Source organism: Heptranchias perlo, chromosome 29 (genome assembly GCF_035084215.1).
Source record: "Heptranchias perlo isolate sHepPer1 chromosome 29, sHepPer1.hap1, whole genome shotgun sequence".
Taxonomy (NCBI): domain Eukaryota; kingdom Metazoa; phylum Chordata; class Chondrichthyes; order Hexanchiformes; family Hexanchidae; genus Heptranchias; species Heptranchias perlo.
In genome coordinates this window covers 24,922,702-24,940,625 of record NC_090353.1, presented here as the reverse complement: position 1 = coordinate 24,940,625, position 17,924 = coordinate 24,922,702, and positions in this window count along the sequence as shown.

Here is a 17,924-nt window from a genome sequence, read left to right as displayed (position 1 = left end):
GCACCGCAGTAATTTAGACTGGGTTTTTAAAAACACTAGGAAGAGGTTCAAGTTAGAGAGAGCCATTTGCAAATCCTCTCCATCTCCAAAAAGGGTAAGTGTCTGTTGGAACAAGCAAAACCTAGCAATCACTGCCACAGCAAAACTATACACTACGGCCACTACCACTATCTGGTATGAAATCCCAGCACAACTCACAACCCCAGCCATTCAATAAAGCTCACAGCTACATTCCAGCATGTATATTATACTTTGTACATAGTATACTATGTATGTAATGTATGTCAATGTGTTGTAACCAAAAGAACAATTGCAATATATAATTCTTTTAATAAAGCAAGAGACAAGTGCTAGCTGAAACAATGGATTTGCCGGGACAATGCTGCTTAGGTTACCCTATCCCCCTTCAGTGTCCTTCTTAATGTCTGCTCCCTCATAAACAAGGACAATCGTACCGCAAGTTCATCTTGGAGAAGTGCATCAACAGCCTGGGTCTGACTGGAACTTTGGCTCTTGATGCTGTCTCCATCGCCCTCACCGAGGCCTCCTTGGCTTCACGTTCCATGTCCCCCAGACTAATTGTTGCAACGACGGCATGGGGCTCCCCTTCAGATCCCACCTTTGGAGATGTGTGAGGTAATGCATTTTGGAAGTGAAAATAAGCAATGGGAGCATTCACCGAATGGAAAAACACTGAAGGATGTGGATGACAGGAACACCAAAGGTTGAAATAATTCCCTGAAAGTGCAATTGCAGGTGAATAAAAATGGCCAATAGCATCTTGGTTTTTATAAATATGGGCATACAGTACAAGATTAAAGAGGTAATTAAAATTTTGTAGAAGGCATTGGTTAGGCCATAGTTTGGGCATCCCCTTATAGAAAGGGCATTAAAGCCATAGAGAGTGTATAGCATTATGAGGAAAGACTTGAGATACTGGGACTATTTCCACTGGTGCAGAGAGGGCTAAGAGGAGATTTAATAGAGAGTTTCAAATTTATGAAGAGGGAAGGGGGAAAGACTATTTGCTCAGGAATGATTGAAAGTTTAAAATTATCTTCAAGAGTGAGGAAAGAGGTTAGGAAAAATTTCTTTACACAGATTTGTTAAAGCATGAAATGCTTTGGCACAGGGAGTAGTTGAGGCAGAGACCATTGTAATCCTTTAGAAGAAAAGTAGATGAACACTTAAGGCGGAGGAAGGTGCAGGGCTATGTGAGAGACCAAGGAGGTGGGATTAGTTTTGAGGTGATCTAGCAAAGAGCCGACACAGACACGATGGTCTTCTTCTGAGTTGGAAACTTCTGTGGTTCAATCCTTAATTTTCTACCCTTGGTGATATCATCCGGAAATGGATCAGCTTTCACATATATGCTTGCTTCAATAGATGCAGATCCCTCCCAAATCCCGGGGTGAGGTCTCCTAATAATGGGGGCAGGCAGCCAATGCCTTTAAATGCATTGCAGAGGCACCTACTCCTAATAGGGGAACCCAGAGGTCCTTAGTGGGTCAAAGAAGAAAGAGAGAAAAATGTATTAATTTTGATGGACATCTAACTGGGAGCATATAAAAACTCATTAACCCTGAGATCAATTACTTTTGTCTCTTAATATTTTTAGGACCTTTACTGGCTGTGGCTTCCACTGGGCCTTAGGAGGGCATATTGGCTGGATTTCCAGGGCATCCTGGCAGTGGCCTGGATATGCCCCTAAAGCTGACTGCAATCACAGCGGATGGGTGGAAGACTTGCCTGCCCCCACTCCCATTCCCAACGAACCAAATTTAGGATGATGGTTGCATAGGGTAACAACACAGTGGAACCAAGTTCCACTCCAAATTCCTAGCTGCCCTACGGGCACCATCAGACCACTGAGTGCTCTCCCTGCACCAGCCAGGAATTTTGGCCCCAAAGTTCTGTGCTCATTCAGATCAGTTTGCCTTTTCCTACAGTGACATGCATGGAATACCACAAGAGCAGTTGATTGGCACTGATATCACTGATATGGCAGTTCTGTCCAGCAGGTCATCCTACACAGGTAGCAATAGGTATTACCTTTGAAAGCAGAGAGCTCAAAGTGACTCCAGGAAAGGAGCCCCTTGACCTGGAAGGTTATGCTAGAACTGTATAAAACACTAGTTAGGCCACAGCTAGAGTACTGCGTACAGTTCTGGTCACCACATTACAGGAAAGATGTGATTGCACTACAGAGGGTACAGAGGAGATTTACGAGGATGTTGCCAGGACTGGGGAATTTTAACTATGAGGAAAGATTGGAAAGGCTGGGGTTGTTTTCTTTGGAATAGAGGAGGCTGAGGGAAGATTTAATTGAGGTGTATAAAATTATGAAGGACCTAGATAGAGTGGATAGGTAGGACCTATTTCCCTTAGCAGAGAGGTAAATAACCAGGGGGCATAGATTTAAAGTAATTGGTAGAGGATTAGACAGGAGTTGAGGAGAAATTTTTTCACCCAGAGGGTGGTGGGAATCTGGAACTCACTGCTTGAAAGGGTGGTAGAGGCAGAAATTCTCAGCGCATTTAAAAAGTACTTGGATATGTACTTGAATTTCATAACCTACAAGGCTATGGACCAAGAGCTGGAAAGTGGGATTAGGCTAGATAGCTCTTTTTCGGCCGGCACAGACACGATGAGCTGAATGGCCTCCTTCTGTGCCGTAAGTTTCTATGATTCTATGATTGACATGCAGTTAGGTCTATTAAAGTTACAGATATAGGTATCCCCTGTAGCTATCTTGTAGTTTATGCAGATAACCACTGATGATATTCTTACACTCGGGGAGACAAATGTAAGGAGTCTTACAACACCAGGTTATAGTCCAACAGCTTTATTTGGAATCACAAGCTTTTGATGTTCTTGGCACTAAAACACAGCAGCAAAGCACCTTAAATCCATACACCACAAGCACTGAAACACAAAAGAACATTTATTCTCTAGCTGTTTGTTATTCTTTCATTGTTCAGAAAAGAACGTGTCAGTTGTCCAAAACTAACAGAAATTATGCAGTTCTCAGGAACAAATATGCTGGTAGATCAAATATAAGTTCTCCAATTGCAAATATGTCCAAAAAATGGATTGATGCCACTTACAGAATTCACTGGAAGAATTGGGCAGTTAGGTCTGTGTGCACTTGTCACCCTGCCTGAAGTAGATAGTCTACTGCTAATGGCTACTGTGCACCTTTATCTTCCAGCTCTTCCATAACTTTCAACTGCTTACTGTTCAAGTCAATGGTGAGGCCTCTTTCTGTAGCAATATTATGTACTTTATTGTAAGGCCTCTCCTCTACACCCAACAGTTTCAAGCATCTTGATTACAATAGTTACAATAGTCACTATACCAACAATGAACTATTTACTCGATCTTAAAATTCTCATCCTTGTTTTCAAATCCCTCCATGGCCTCATCCCTTCCTATCTCTGTGACTTCCTACAGCCCTACAACCCTCCGAGATCTCTGTGCTCCTCCAATTCTTGCCTCTTGCGCATCCCAGATTTTAATCGCTTCACCGTTGGCGGCCGTGCCTTCAGCTGCCTAGGCCCTAAGCTCTGGAATTCCCTCCCTAAACCTCTCTGCTTCGCTACCTCTCTCCTCCTTTAAGATGCTCCTTAAAACCTATCTCTTTGACCAAGCTTTTGGTCACCTGTCCTAATATCTCTTTACGTGGCTCAGTGTCAAATATTGTTTGATAATGCTCCTGTGAAGCGCCTTGGGACATTTTACTACGTTAAAGGCACTTTATAAATGCAAGTTGTTGTTTACTGTTGATTTAGATAAAAATCTCTTTTCATGATTTAAAAACAAACAAGAGGTTATTTTTGGGCTTTACTGGGGTTTGTGATTAAGTATATCAAACTTTGAAGCACACATATAAAAGACAGAATAATCAAACCTTCTAAAATTAAACCATCACAGCTGAAATTAAGGGAAGGTGGGATTACACAGTATAATTTTTATACTGTCTTTACCAAGGAAGAAGATGCTGCCAAAGTCTCAGTAAAAGAGAAGGTAGTTGAGATACTGGATGGGCTAAAAATTGATAAAGAGGAGGGACTAGAAAGGCTGGCTGTACTTAAAGTAGGTAAGTCACCCGATCCGGATGGGATGCATCCTAAGTTGCTGAGGGAAGTAAGGGTAGAAAGTGCAGAGGTGCTGGTTATAATCTTCCAATCCTCCTTAGATAAAGGGGTGGTGCCAGAGGACTGGAGAATTCCAAATGTTACACTCTTGTTTAAAAAAGGGAGTAAGGATAAACCCGGCAACTACAGGCCAGTTGGTTTAACCTCGATGGTGAGGAAGCTTTTAGAAATGATAATCCGGGACAAAATTAATAGTTACTTGGACAAGTGTGGATTAATAAAGGAAAGCCACATGGATTTGTTAAATGCAAATCATGTTTAACTAACTTGATTGAATTTTCTGATGAGATAACAGAGGGTTGATGAGGGCAAAGCGGTTGATGTGTATATGAATTTTCAAAAGGTGTTTGATGAAGTGCCACGTAATAGGCCTGTCAGCAAAATTGAAGCTCATGAAATAAAGGAGGCAGTGGCAGCATGGATACGAAATTGGCTAAGTGACAGGAAACAGAGAATAATGGTAAACAGATGTTTTTTGGACTGGAGGAAGGTATACAGTGGTGTTCCCCAGGAGTCAGTAGTAGGACCAATGCTTTTTTAATAACTTGAACTTGGGTGTACAGGGCACAATTTCAAAATTTGCAGATGACACAAAACTTGGAAGTGTAATAAACAGTGAGGAGGATAGAAGTAGACTTCAAGAGGACATAGACAGGCTGGTGGAATGGAGGGACACATGGCAGATGAAATTTAACACAGAGAAGTGCAAAGCGATACATTTTGGCAGGAAGAACGAGGAGAGGCAATATAGACTAAATGGTACAATTCTAAAGGGGATGCAGCAACAGAGAGACCTGGGGGTATACATGCACAAATCTTTGAAGGTGGCAGGGCAGGTTGAGAAAGCAGTTAAAAAGGCATACAGGATCCTGGGCTTTATAAATAGCGGCATAGAGTACAAAAGCAAGGAAGTTATGTTGAACCTTTATAAAACACTGGTTCGGCCACAACTGGAGTATTGTGTCCAATTCTGGGCACCACACTTTAGGAAGGATGTGAAGGCCTTAGAGAGGATGCAGAAAAGATTTACTGGAATGGTTCCAGGGATGAGGGACTTCAGTTACGTGGATAGACTGGAGAAACTGGGGTTGTTCTCCTTAGAGCAGAGAAGGTTGAGAGGAGATTTGATAGAAGTGTTCAAAGTCATGAAGGGTATAGATAAAATAAATAAAGAGAAACTGTTCCCATTGGCAGAAGGGTCGAGAACCAGAGGACACAGATTTAAGGTGATTGGCAAAAGAACCAAAGGCGACATCAGAAAAAACTTTTTTACGCAGCAAGTAGTTATGATCTGGAATATGCTGCTTGAAAGGGTGATGGAAGCAGATTCAATCGTGGCTTTCAAAAAGGAATTGGATAAATACTTGAAGGGAAAATATTTACAGGGCTATGGGGAAAGAGCGAGGGAATGGGAATAACTGGATTGCTCTTACAAACAGCCGGCACAGGCTCGATGGGCTGAATGGCTTCCTTCTGTGCTGTAACCATTCTATGATTCTATGATAATTAGCTGAGTCAGCCCTTTTATACCAGGCCTTGCTGTAAATCTACATAATACAATCAAAGATGTAAAGTTAGCTTTCTTTAAGGATGTGCTCAAAATAATGTGGATAAGTTTAAAACAAGCGTAAAATCTGTGTGGTTTTGGGAATGGAATGATTGAGATATCATTGAAATTTGGCTGAAAAACCATGGCCCTTCCAGTGCAGTCCAGTCATAACGCTGGGTGGAGTCTGGTGGAAGGGCTGCAAATTGGGTTGAAACCTAGATACATTGAGTCACAGCCTTTCCTGCCAGTTTCTGCAGGGTGTTATTGAAGGTGGACCCTCCAGTCTCCCTAAATAAGGACACTGGCATGAGGGGGCATGGGCAGGCCAGGGATTCCCAGGCCAGGAGTTTCTTCATCCCTGGTCCAGTGAAAGATTGACGGGCCAATATGCCAAGTGCGACTAATGGGTCTGCTGAATGGTGTAAGTGAGGCCCGCCTGGGCGTCCAGTCCTGGGTTGTCGCTAGGATCCCCAAAGCTCAGAAAATTTTCCCAAAATTTATGGGCCCAATAGGTTAGCTATAAAACTGTGGCGATGGCTGCTGTGGTTGGGACCTTCCAGTTGATGTTCAAAAATAGTATCGATCCTTGGCTCGATGTTCTTGCATAGAGCTCCACTGTCAGCTGCTAAGCTTTGAATGCTTTGACATTGTGAACATCCGTGTCCTTAATTTATAGTAAGCCCAGGGGTTGAGCAGCAAACGCTCATCACTGAATGATGGCTTATTGATTATATCGTGTGTCTTTCCATGATCTTCCTCAACTTCAGAAGATGGTAGAATAAATAGGCCTAGAAATTCGGTTGCATAGAGCCCGTTTTTTGGGCGACAAATGGCCGTATAGGCCTCCAATGTGGTGGGCAGGAAGCGTGTGCTCATTACAAGCCGGAGGTGCATCGCCTGACATATTGGTAAAGGCCAAAAACTTTGCGTGCAGTGCCCAAACCAAACCTGAGAAGGCGTTAGCTCCTTTGCATATGCAAATTAGGGGTCTAACGCATGCTTGAGACCCCCCACTGCAAGATTGGTTTGCCCTGAGGCAGCCGCGCCAGGGTCGGCAACACTTAGGAAAACCAGGCCTTCTTGTGGCCTAACTGGCGGTCCTTAAAGGGACCGTCTGTTAGGCCGCAACCAACAAGGTAAGTCTTAAAAATATACTTAACTCAATGTGGAGCCTGGAGGAGATATATTGTATGTGGCTACTCAGACTAAAATAACAATTCAAATAACTGTCCAAAGAAGCTATTTTTGGTCAGTTGTATGTTAAGACACTTCAGCAATCACATGGCAGTAGGAAATGCATTTACCGCTCAGATAGGGAATGTCACATTCAGATACACAGCATCTTAATTTAGTTAAGTTAAAATAATTCAAATTTAGCATGTGAACAAGTGTAAGCATGCATCTTGACCTCTTCTAATGAACATGGCTTTGTACCAAGGCATCAACAAAGGTTGCAAAACTCCACAAACAGTACAAAATTTATGTAAATATTTTTGTCTCCACAGATGCGGCATTCTGAGTACGCTTAATTCAACCTAAAGCCAATTGCCGTCTTGAAGGATAGTGAAGTGACAAAGGAAAAGGTCAACAAACTTATTACTTTGTTCATACTGGAAGAGGCTGTGCACCTGCTTCGACAAATCACTGGCAAAGCCATCACTGCTCACCCACTCTGATGAAAATGGCAGATCAGGCCCTGATGATGTCATCGGAGCCCGATCTGCATATTTAAATGGTTGTCAGGAAGGTGAGGCTGCACAGGAGATGCTCTGGGCCCACCCACTGGGACCTGCTGATCCTGATCTACAGTCACAGGTGCACATACGTTGCTTTGGCAGACGATTAATGTATGTGGAGTTTCCTATACCCAAAGGAAGCTGGGACATTGTACCCAATGGTATCACTAAGATACCTTGTATGTGAATATCTGACAACTGTGTGTAATTATAATTCACCCACCACAGATGTGTTAAACCTCCACAGTAGTCCCATTGGAAAATGCGGAAGTGACAGGGATGAGCTAGGACCATAGAATCATAGAATCATAGAATGGTTACAGCATGGAAGGAGGCCATTCGGCCCGACAAGTCCATGCCGGCTCTCTGCAAGAGCAATCCAGCTAGTCCCACTTCCCCGCCTTTTACCCTGCAAATGTTTTCCCTTCAATTACTTATCCAATTCCCTTTTGAAAGCCACAATTGAATCTGCCTCCACTACCCCCTCAGGCAGTGCATTCCAGATCATAACCACTCGCTGTGTAAAAAAGTTTTTTCTCATGCTGCCTTTGATTCTTTTGCCAATCACCATAAATCTATGTCCTCTGGTTCTTGACCCCTCCACCAAAGGGAACAGTTTCTCTCTATCTATTCTATGTTTCCATGTTGTAAACTTCTACGATTCTATGATTCTATGATTCTATCACTCAGAGGGTGGTGAATCTTTGGAATTCTCTACCCCAGAGGGCTGTGGAAGCTCAGTTATTGAGTACGTTCAAAATAGAGATCGATAGATTTCTAAATATTAAAGGCATCAAGGGATATGGGGATGGTGCAGGAAAATGGCGTTGAGGTAGAAGATCAGCCATGATCTTGTTGAATGGCGGAGCAGGCTCGAGAGGCCGGATGGCCTACTCCTGCTCCTATTACTTATGTTCTTACAGTGCAGGACAATCTTTCTGAACAAGCAGCCCAACCCCCGGAAGAAATTGCTGGTTCCATGTACTCTGGACCCTCCGAACCCGAGCTGCTACGTGTGCTCCATCAAGCCCGAAGTAACAGTCAAACTCAACACCCAGAAAGTCTCCATCCAGGTGTTACAGGACCGGGTAAAGCCTTGTGTGTTTTATGAAAACTGGAGAGTTGCCTGGGCTTTGTGGCAAATTCCATCACCATCCCAGCTCGTAAACTGAGGATGCGACATCTCAGCCCGTTCCCCCTCCCCTTCCCTCTCTCTTCTCCCCCCCCCCCCCTTCTCTCTCTCTCTCTCTCTCTGTCCCCTTCCCTCTCTCCCCGCCACCTCTTCCCTTCTCCCTCTTTGGATAAACTCCCTGAGCCATTGTGGAGCCATCAGGGCTCTATTTTAAAGAGGGCTCATTGGTCAGAACATTGAATACAGGAGTTGGGATGTCTTGTTGAAGTTGTACACGACATTAGTAAGGCCACACTTGGAATACTGTGTACAGTTCTGGTCACCCTATTATAGAAAGGATATTATTAAACTAGAAAGAGTGCAGAAAAGATTTACTAGGATGCTACCGGGACTTGATGGTTTGACTTATAGGGAGAGGTTGGATAGACTGAGACTTTTTTCCCTGGAGAGTAGGAGGTTTCGGAGTGATCTTATAGAAGTCTATAAAATAATGAGGGGCATAGATAAGGTAGATAGTCAAAATCCTTTCCCAAAGGTAGGGGAGTCTATAACGAGGGGGCATAGATTTAAGGTGAGAGGGGAGAGATACAAAAGGGTCCAGAGGGGCAATTTTTTCACTCAAAGGGTAGTGAGTGTCTGGAACGAGCTGCCAGAGGCAGTAGTAGAGGCGGGTACAATTTTGTCTTTTAAAAAGCATTTGGACAGTTACATGGGTAAGATGGGTATAGAGGGATATGGGCCAAGTGCAGGCAATTGGGACTAGCTTAGTGGTATAAACTGGGCGACATGGACATGTTGGGCCGAAGGGCCCGTTTCCATGTTGTAAACTTCTATGATTCTATGATTCTTATGTTCTATCCAGATCCTTCATGATTTTGAATACTTCTATCAAATCTCCTTTCAACCTCCTTTGCTCTAAGGAGAACAACCCCAGCTTCTCCAGTCTATGCACATAACTGAAGTCCCTCATCCCTGGAATCATTCTAGTAAATCTCTTCTGCACCCTCTCTAAGGTCTTCAGTAGAATTCCAATGGGAAATCTTTAAATGCTTCAAGAAGCAGTACTGTTAAAAAGAGAATGGGGCAGTGTCTTTTTAGTGCCTTCATTTTAATACTATTTCAAAAGATTAGCCTCCCCAAATTTTGTACAAAGTCTGGATATTTCTTGTACTCTTGAAACACTGATTGCTCATTTACCACCATTTGTGGTTACTTGTCAGTTTTCTCTTTGAAGTTAGTTTTACCTGCTATTAGTTTAATGGTACTGATTGATCCCTCTTCCTCTTTCCTGGAATCTGATTCGTCCTTCTTACTTAATATACCAATTAGATTGCATACAAATCGAGGGAACTCAATCTTTTAATTAGATAGATACACAAAAAGATGGATATTTTGTTCTATTTCTTCAGGAATGGAGCTCAAAACTCGCTCAGATGAGCTCAATGTGACAAACTGTTCTTTAATATACACTATGGTCACATGATTTGCACTTAATACACAATCAGAGAGGATCTCATTCACATACATATACATACATGTAGTCTATATAGATATATATGAACAGCTGTTGATAGAGACAAACACCTCTGGTTTCTCCCAAGTAATACAGCAAACTAACCAGTGGAGGGCTCTCTGCATCATAATTTATAAAAGGAATGCAACAATGTACAGGGAGAACATGCTTGAACACTGAGCAAGTTGCTGATGTGTCTGCATGATTGCAAGTGTCTGATGACCATGGTTTTGGCTGTCATTTTAATGTTTTGTCTTACTCATTTGTTTCACTGATAATTTTAATTGCAGAGATTTCAGCCTAGATCTTCTGACCGAACATCACTCGAGCAGACGTCAGACGATGCAAGAAGAATAGCTGCCAGAAAGTGTGCTGTAATGTAGGAGAGCTCCCATATTCAAAACATTTGCGATTGGGAGCTCCTGCGTTGATGGGCAGGAAATCTGGTGCTGCTGCAAGATTTAAAGGGTGGGCATGGCGATTTTGAATGTAGCAAATGGCCTTGGTGAAAGGATGTCTGTTAAGAGTTCAGCAGCTCAGAGAACATTTTGTTTCTCAAGTGGGATCTTTGCAATTCTCCTGGAGAAGGTGAGGCAGAGAAGGAAGGGCCCTCTTCAGCAGTGAATGCCACATGGGCTCCCTGAAGAGCAACTCAGGGAAATAGAAGGATGTGGTGACTAATGTGAGTATCACCTCCACCATACAGCACACTTGGAAGCTGTACTGGTACCAGCTCACCCAATGTAGGAGAACCTACCATTAGTGAAATGTGCTAAGTATGTATGGAACTTACCAATCACTTCTCCCTCACACTGTTTTAAAGTTTTTACTGCTCACCATGAATAGCCATTGTGTAACAGAGTGTACTTTGCATCTCAGCCTTCACCTGGGAGTGTTTCTTCACTCACATCTTTAAATGCATTCATCTCAAAATAATTCTCCCATCTAATGTAGCATGTTCACATCATCACACACTATAGGCCACATGCTGAGACTTGGGTATCAGGGTAAAATCAGATAGGATGAATCAGGAGGGTGTACCAGTTCTGATTACCCTTGAGAAACAGCAAGTTGAAGTGCATCATGATCCCTGTTGGGATTTGCATGATTTTCGAATCTGTTGTGGAGAAAACATTGTATGCAGGCTCTGCATTTCACCAAAAGTTACCCTCTTTATTAAATATATTTATACAAGTTAGTTCAGTTATGTTTGAGAGCTTGTTTACAATTAATTCTTGCCCAAGGTTGAGTTCTGGGCTATCATTACAGGAGGACAGGTTTTCTACTTTCAGTGACTTACTACACAACACAACTTCTGAGCAAATGGAGTCCTAGTTAACACCTTAACTACAGAAAAAAAGTTTAATTTTTGGAATACATGTTTTTCATCCTTACAACATCTGCACTAAATATTTCTCAAGCTTCTCAGTGAGCTACAGTATAAAGTATAGATAGAGGAATAGGTAGAAGCTTAAAGGAGAATGTAAGTTGAAGGACAAATGTTGGTCAGGACAGCAGGAGAACTCCCTGGTTTTCTTTGAATTGTGGGATCTTTAATGTTGAGTGCTCCCTTAGTTGAAGGAGTAACATTGATGGACAAGCTGTATAGCCAACTGGTAAGCTGCAATGGCTGTATTTACAAGTAACAATGTTGCATTTGATTCAGTACCGGGGTCACTCATAGTGAACAAGTGTTATATTCTGTCAATAAAAGTATTTCTGGGTTTCTCAAATATCTAAAGTCAACTTGCTGATAATATTCTCTTTGTATTAGGGAGAAGCCAGTTACCCTTTATCCAAAATGAAAGAGCAACTCTCACCAGGGCACCAACCGTCATTAGCCCCACCAGTAAAGGATAGCAGTGGTTGTGGTTGAGGGGATGTTGAGTGCTACAGAGTGGAGGACGAGCTTGTAGAGTGCCCCTCCTCAATCAGATGTGGATTTCTGCTAAGATGCCTCATATATCTTCGCATCCCTTTCACAGGCCATCCGCTCCCACTCTTTTTGCAGGACAAGCTTGCACACAACAGAAGGGAGACTGTAAGAACCAAGGGAGGTGTAGCCATATTGTAACCTCTCACTCCAATGGGCAACATGACCATCAACATCATTGGCAGACGTAGAACACAGAGGGTTGAGGATGCCGAAGCAGGAGACCATGTACAGCAGGGTGTTTGGCCATTGTCCCTTCCTTTATACTTTCCACTTAATCTCTAGCTGTCACACACACACTTCCCCCAGAGCATGGCACCCTGGGGCAGCATTGCGCTGCCACTCATCTGCTTGCCCTTGTCATTACATCCTAACCCTGATCTTCTGACCTATTTCTAAGTCCTTCTGATGTCTCAGGTCCTGCAGCCGCACAGATGGAACCACCCTCCCAAAGATGCACATCACTCACTCATATCTTCCCAAGCATGTATTTACTCCTTAGAAACTAAGAACATGCTTTAGTCCTTCAGTCTTTAATCTTGGTGGAATTTTGCTACCATTGGAACTGCATATATATGTTTTTAATTTTAAAAAATTTACTTCAGACACTCATACTGGTTTTCTAAATCTATTAAATTGGATTGATGTTGCATCCTTTCCCAATAGCATTCTTATAGTGAAGACAGTTAAGAATGACCAGAAAAACTGCTACCTCCCTCTACCCTGCAGTGCTGTTCTCAGTCTAACCACCTGGAGGTGCTCTTGACTTGACAACAGTGTTCTGTACATAACGAGACTTTTCCATCCTTTTATTTGGCAGGCTGGAACTTTCAGTTTGTAAACGCAGCAGATCCTCTTCCCAAAGAAGTGGTTAAAATGGTCAGTTACTGCAGTGGGAACTTTAAGTATGAATTCAAAATTGCCAACTCTGCAGTGAAAAATATTACTAATAAAGGATATGTAATGCATAGCATTAGAACCATAAGTAATTGCACATGTGAAACCAATACTGGCACCAGAAGGAGATCAAATGGAAAAATACAGCAGTTTGATCGAGAGATTCTGACTTTTACCATATTTTTAATAGGATTTGACTGTATTGGTATTAGATGTGTATCACTGTGTATTGAATAATTTGTGAAATGGTAAATCTTAATATCAACCTACCACTAATGATATAATTAACCAACATCTTTAACAGTTTATGCTCATTCAGTAAAATCTCTCAATATATGGGGCAACAAGGGTGGGTTAGACATTAGCTTTTCACCTCTCGAGTCTGCATTCAAATCTTGCCCACGATGGAATGAAAGTTTCCTGTCTGTGAGCTGATTCCATGTCAAATGAGTCCATAGTAAAAAGAAAGAAATACTTGCATTCATATAGCGCCTTTCACGACCTCAGGATGTCCCAACGTGCTTGACAGTCACCTCCACTCCCTCAGTACTGCACTGGAGTGTCAGCCTAGATTTTGTGCTCACAATCTTCTGACTCAGAGGAAAGAGTACTACCAAGTGAGTCACAGCTGACAGAGTAGGCATGGGCCTGCAGCGCAAATATGCTCCTAATGTGATAAGCACAGCCATTCCCACACAAAAAAGTTATTAAAGCCTGTTAACACAAACACCTTTCTTATATGGTAAAAGTATGGATCAGAGCAGAGAATTAAGAAATATTCATTTGATTAATTCATTAATTCTAATCCTTAACTTTTCTTAATTTTTATTTTTAGTAGATTCTTTTCAGGCCTTTACTAAAATACATTACAATCATTTTTCTTTTTTTTGTGAAATTTTGACAGACTGCGCTAGGCTTGAGTGAACCATGTAATGTTTACTTGTCTTAAAGTCCTAACACTGCTGTCAGGCAGATTAAAGTGTTGTCTTGTGAATAAAGCCGGAGCATTTGTCTAGGAATCTTGCTGTGCCTATTGTGAGCATAGGCCTGGAGCATCCATCAAGAAAACTTGGGTCATCTTTTGATGTTACAGATATCAGAAGTCTTGAGTCTACCCAACAGAAGACTCAGTAAAGACAGGAGTTTTAGAGGACTTATGAAGAAAAGTCTTGAGGATGTGACAGAAGAAGCCTGCAGCCTGAAAAATATTTCAGTGAAAAGGAGGGTAATATAGCTGTATAGGTGTTAAACTTGGATAGTCATGTGGTGAAGGATAGAATGCTAGAGCCTGATCTTCAATTGCTTCCAAGCCTTTATTCACAGAGATTCCCCTTACACACACACCACACCCTAGCTAAGCTATCCAATAAAAAGGATACAAGCGAGTCCCCAATTGATACCCACCACCTGAATGCAATCAACACTAATTGATATAAATCATACAATTAACAATAGGGACTGAATTTCGCTCCCATGTGGCAGTGGTGCAGGCACATATTGGGTGTGGAGGGGGCTGAAAACCAGGCCAGTGTGGCCTATTGTGTGCTGATTTGCACTAGTCCCAGGTTTTCTGATGGGTTGGCGCTGAGAGCACGGGAGGTGTGGGCTGCTCTATGATGCCAACTCCATTACATTATGCAACGGGGGAGTGTGTTAGGGGTGGGTCTTTGCAGCCCTGGGAATGCCAATGTGTTCTGTTAATGCAAGTCCAGTGCTGCGTGCCATTAAAATTAGGAGCAAAGCATATTCCTGCAAATGCACAATCTCCAGAAGTACTCTTTCTATTAAATCTGTTGAGGTGAATAATCAGAGCTAAATTGTGGGTGTTCTTTCCTTCCTTTGTGTTGCATTTTTATTGGCTCATTGTTTGTGTGAATTGGATCTTAAAATAGTTATTTTGTTTTGAATTTATGTTTTCCTCCCTCATCAATTAAGATAGTGGAGGGGGAGGGGGGATTTTCAATCGCCGTCTGCCCATTTCTTGCCTGATTCAATTTTTCAGGCAGGCCTTTAACTGGGTGCCAAGCACTCCCACCCCAAAACTCTAGTTGTAGGATCCCAATTGCAATTTTAATGTACAAATGGGCAGAACATGCACTGTTCATGCTAGTCCCCGTTGTACTGGATGTTGAGTGGTCTAACCAGTGGTCCTTAAAGGGGCCACTGGAGACTGATCAGAAAAGGGTAAGTTTTTGTTCTTTTTTAAGAAACTCCTCCTAGACCTTCCGGCCCACTCCACCACCATGCACCCCCCACCCAACCCCATGAGAACCACTTCCCCCCAATAGGCCCTACCTGTCGGCCAGCTCCGTGCAGAGGTTTAGGCCTCCTGACTGTGGCCTTGGTTGGGAATCACAAATTCGCGTCTATTTTGGGTCGAAGTTGAACCCTCCGCCCTCCCACCCCCAGTTTGTCTGAAATAGGCAACATTACCCCATGAATAGAATGGGCATTCCTTTGGTAATTCCGCTTTCTCTCATGGAGATGGTGGAGGAAAAAGGAGATTTATAACTAGGAGTAGAGGCATGTGTGATATCCATATGCCTCTTAAAGAGATTGATGAAATAATGCCTGTTCCCACGCTATGCAATTGCTAACTGTCTTTGCCAGAACAAGCCGCATGCAAGTGGGTATTGGGGGAATGTTTAATGACCCTACCCACCATTGGTGAAAGGATTTCTGAGAAGGGGAAAGTTATGTCATGCATGAATATGGATGGCCTTGTGCTAGTGTTGAAAGTGAAGAGGTGTGTAAAGATAAGAAAGCATCCCATCCAAGTATGCAGCTGGTAGAAGGGAAAATCTTTGTGTGTGTGTTGTAGATATAGGATTGCAGAATGCTGTTCAGAAATAAGTGCTCACTTATCTTGGCACACTTTGTCTGAGTGTTGGATTTCTTCCTCATCTGGGAGGATGACTTCTGTGCTGCAGAAACTGCATTGACCTGTTCAGCTACCTCTTCCCAAGCAGCCCTGATATCAGCTTGCATAAGAAAATGCCTTTCATCCCATTACCACCCTCGACTTGGCCTCCAGGGTTCTCTCACAAAAAGGAGTTGTGCTCCTTTCCCCATCTGGGAATTTTCAGCCTCTTGGCTCATCTCCCAACAGTTCCCAGCAGAAGCAAATTAATTTTACCTTTTTTTTTACCCAGAACAGAAAATGCAAGTATAGATTTAAGGAGCTGCATCAGAACTTTTAACGCTATGCCCAAGAAATCCTATCCTGCTCAACTCTGTACTCCCAGTATGCGATGCAAAAAGCGCATACTTTTTGATGAATACTTTACATTCAAATGAAGGAGTTCGGATAACCCGCAGATACCCTCTCTGTGTTGGCAGCATGAAATGCATCACCTGTGGCACCAATTAGCGAAATTGTAGCCCCATAGATAATAGTACCACTTCCAGCTGGGGTGGTTTACTCAAAAATACCTTAAGAATAGCGATTACATTTTTATTGATTCTAAACAACTTTTCTTAATGATAAATTGCTGGTGGAGCATGGTGTCAAAGTTTCAGAGATGACTGGAACCGAATTCAATGTCCGAGGCTCACTATTCTGTCTGTTTTTGGGAAGAACTTTTACTCTTTGGGCATGATTTTGACTCTGGAAGTACGAGTTTCCTGGACATCCTTATGATTTTGATGTAAGGACGTCTTTTCTTTTGTCAATTTGCCGTCCGACTGACCGGCCCGATTGACAGGCTGGTCTCAGTCGGACGGGAGACCAGCCAGAGAGAGGATGTGTTCTGATGAGTCTTCAGGTAAGTTTTTGTTTTTATGGATGGGGGGGTGGCATGGGGGCACAGGTGGGCACGGGGCATGAGTGGGCAAGGGGGCATGGATTGGCACAGGGGCATGGGTTGGCACGGGGCATGGGTTGTCACGGGGGAGTCAGTAATTGGGGTAGGGATTGGGGGTCAGTCACAGGGGCGGTGTCGGGATCAGGGGTCATCATGGGGTTCTGCAATCATTGGGGGGGTGTCAGGGATCATCACAGGGGTCCGCGATCGTTGGTTGGGGGTTTAGGGATTGAGAGCAGGGGTCCGCAATTGTTGGGAGGGGGGGTCCACAATCGTTGTGGGGTCACTGCAGGTAAGCTTGCTGGGCCTGGGGGAAGCACTCCTGCTCCTCCGGGCCCACAAGCTGTGCTAGAAAGGCACCTACCTGTTGGTCTCGGGCCTTCTCGCCTCCTTTCACGTGGCATGAAAGAGAAGGCCCAGGAATCCCGGCCCCCCGGCGTTGAAATCGGAAACGGTGGAAAAATGGAGACCCGCAGCCTCTTGATAGGTTTTAATGCCCGACTCGCCTCCTGGGAGTGGATTGGTCACCCGTCCCCTGACCCGCCCCGGTGAAAAACAGAAATTGTCCAGTTGGAGGCGGGTTGGGGGCAGGTCTGAAATGTTTGTGATTTTGAATGACTCCCGCCCCCAACCCACCCATTTTTCTCTTTTAAAATCATGCCCTTTGTGTAGAACAGTGATCTAATTTGCACGCTGATGTCAAAATTTGATTGTAGTACGCAGCAAACTTGGTACCACAACCCAGTCCTGATCGCTGTATGCTTAGTATGTTTGTTCCAAAAGCAAGATTAGTACTTTTCATATCATATGGTTTTTAGACAAAGGTAACATTGTAAATAGAAAGGGGCAGGGCTCCAAAAATCTGTTTTAGTATTGAGTTTAATCAGCTTGGGTCAAATCAAAGAGCCAATAAAATAACGCTGGTTCATGTTGTGTATATCAAACTGGATTTGAATATCATTGAAGACAAATGACTCATTACAAGATCCTTCTGTCTGTGTCTTTTTCAGCAGTCATAAAGGGCAAAAGAGTAACTAGGGAGAGAGTAGGGCCTCTTAAGGATCAACAAGGTCATCTATGTGCGGAACCACAAGAGATGGGTGAGATCCTAAATGAATATTTCACATCGATATTTACGATTGAGAAAGGCATCGATGTTAGGGAACTTGGGGAAATAAATAGTGATGTCTTGAGGAGTGTACAT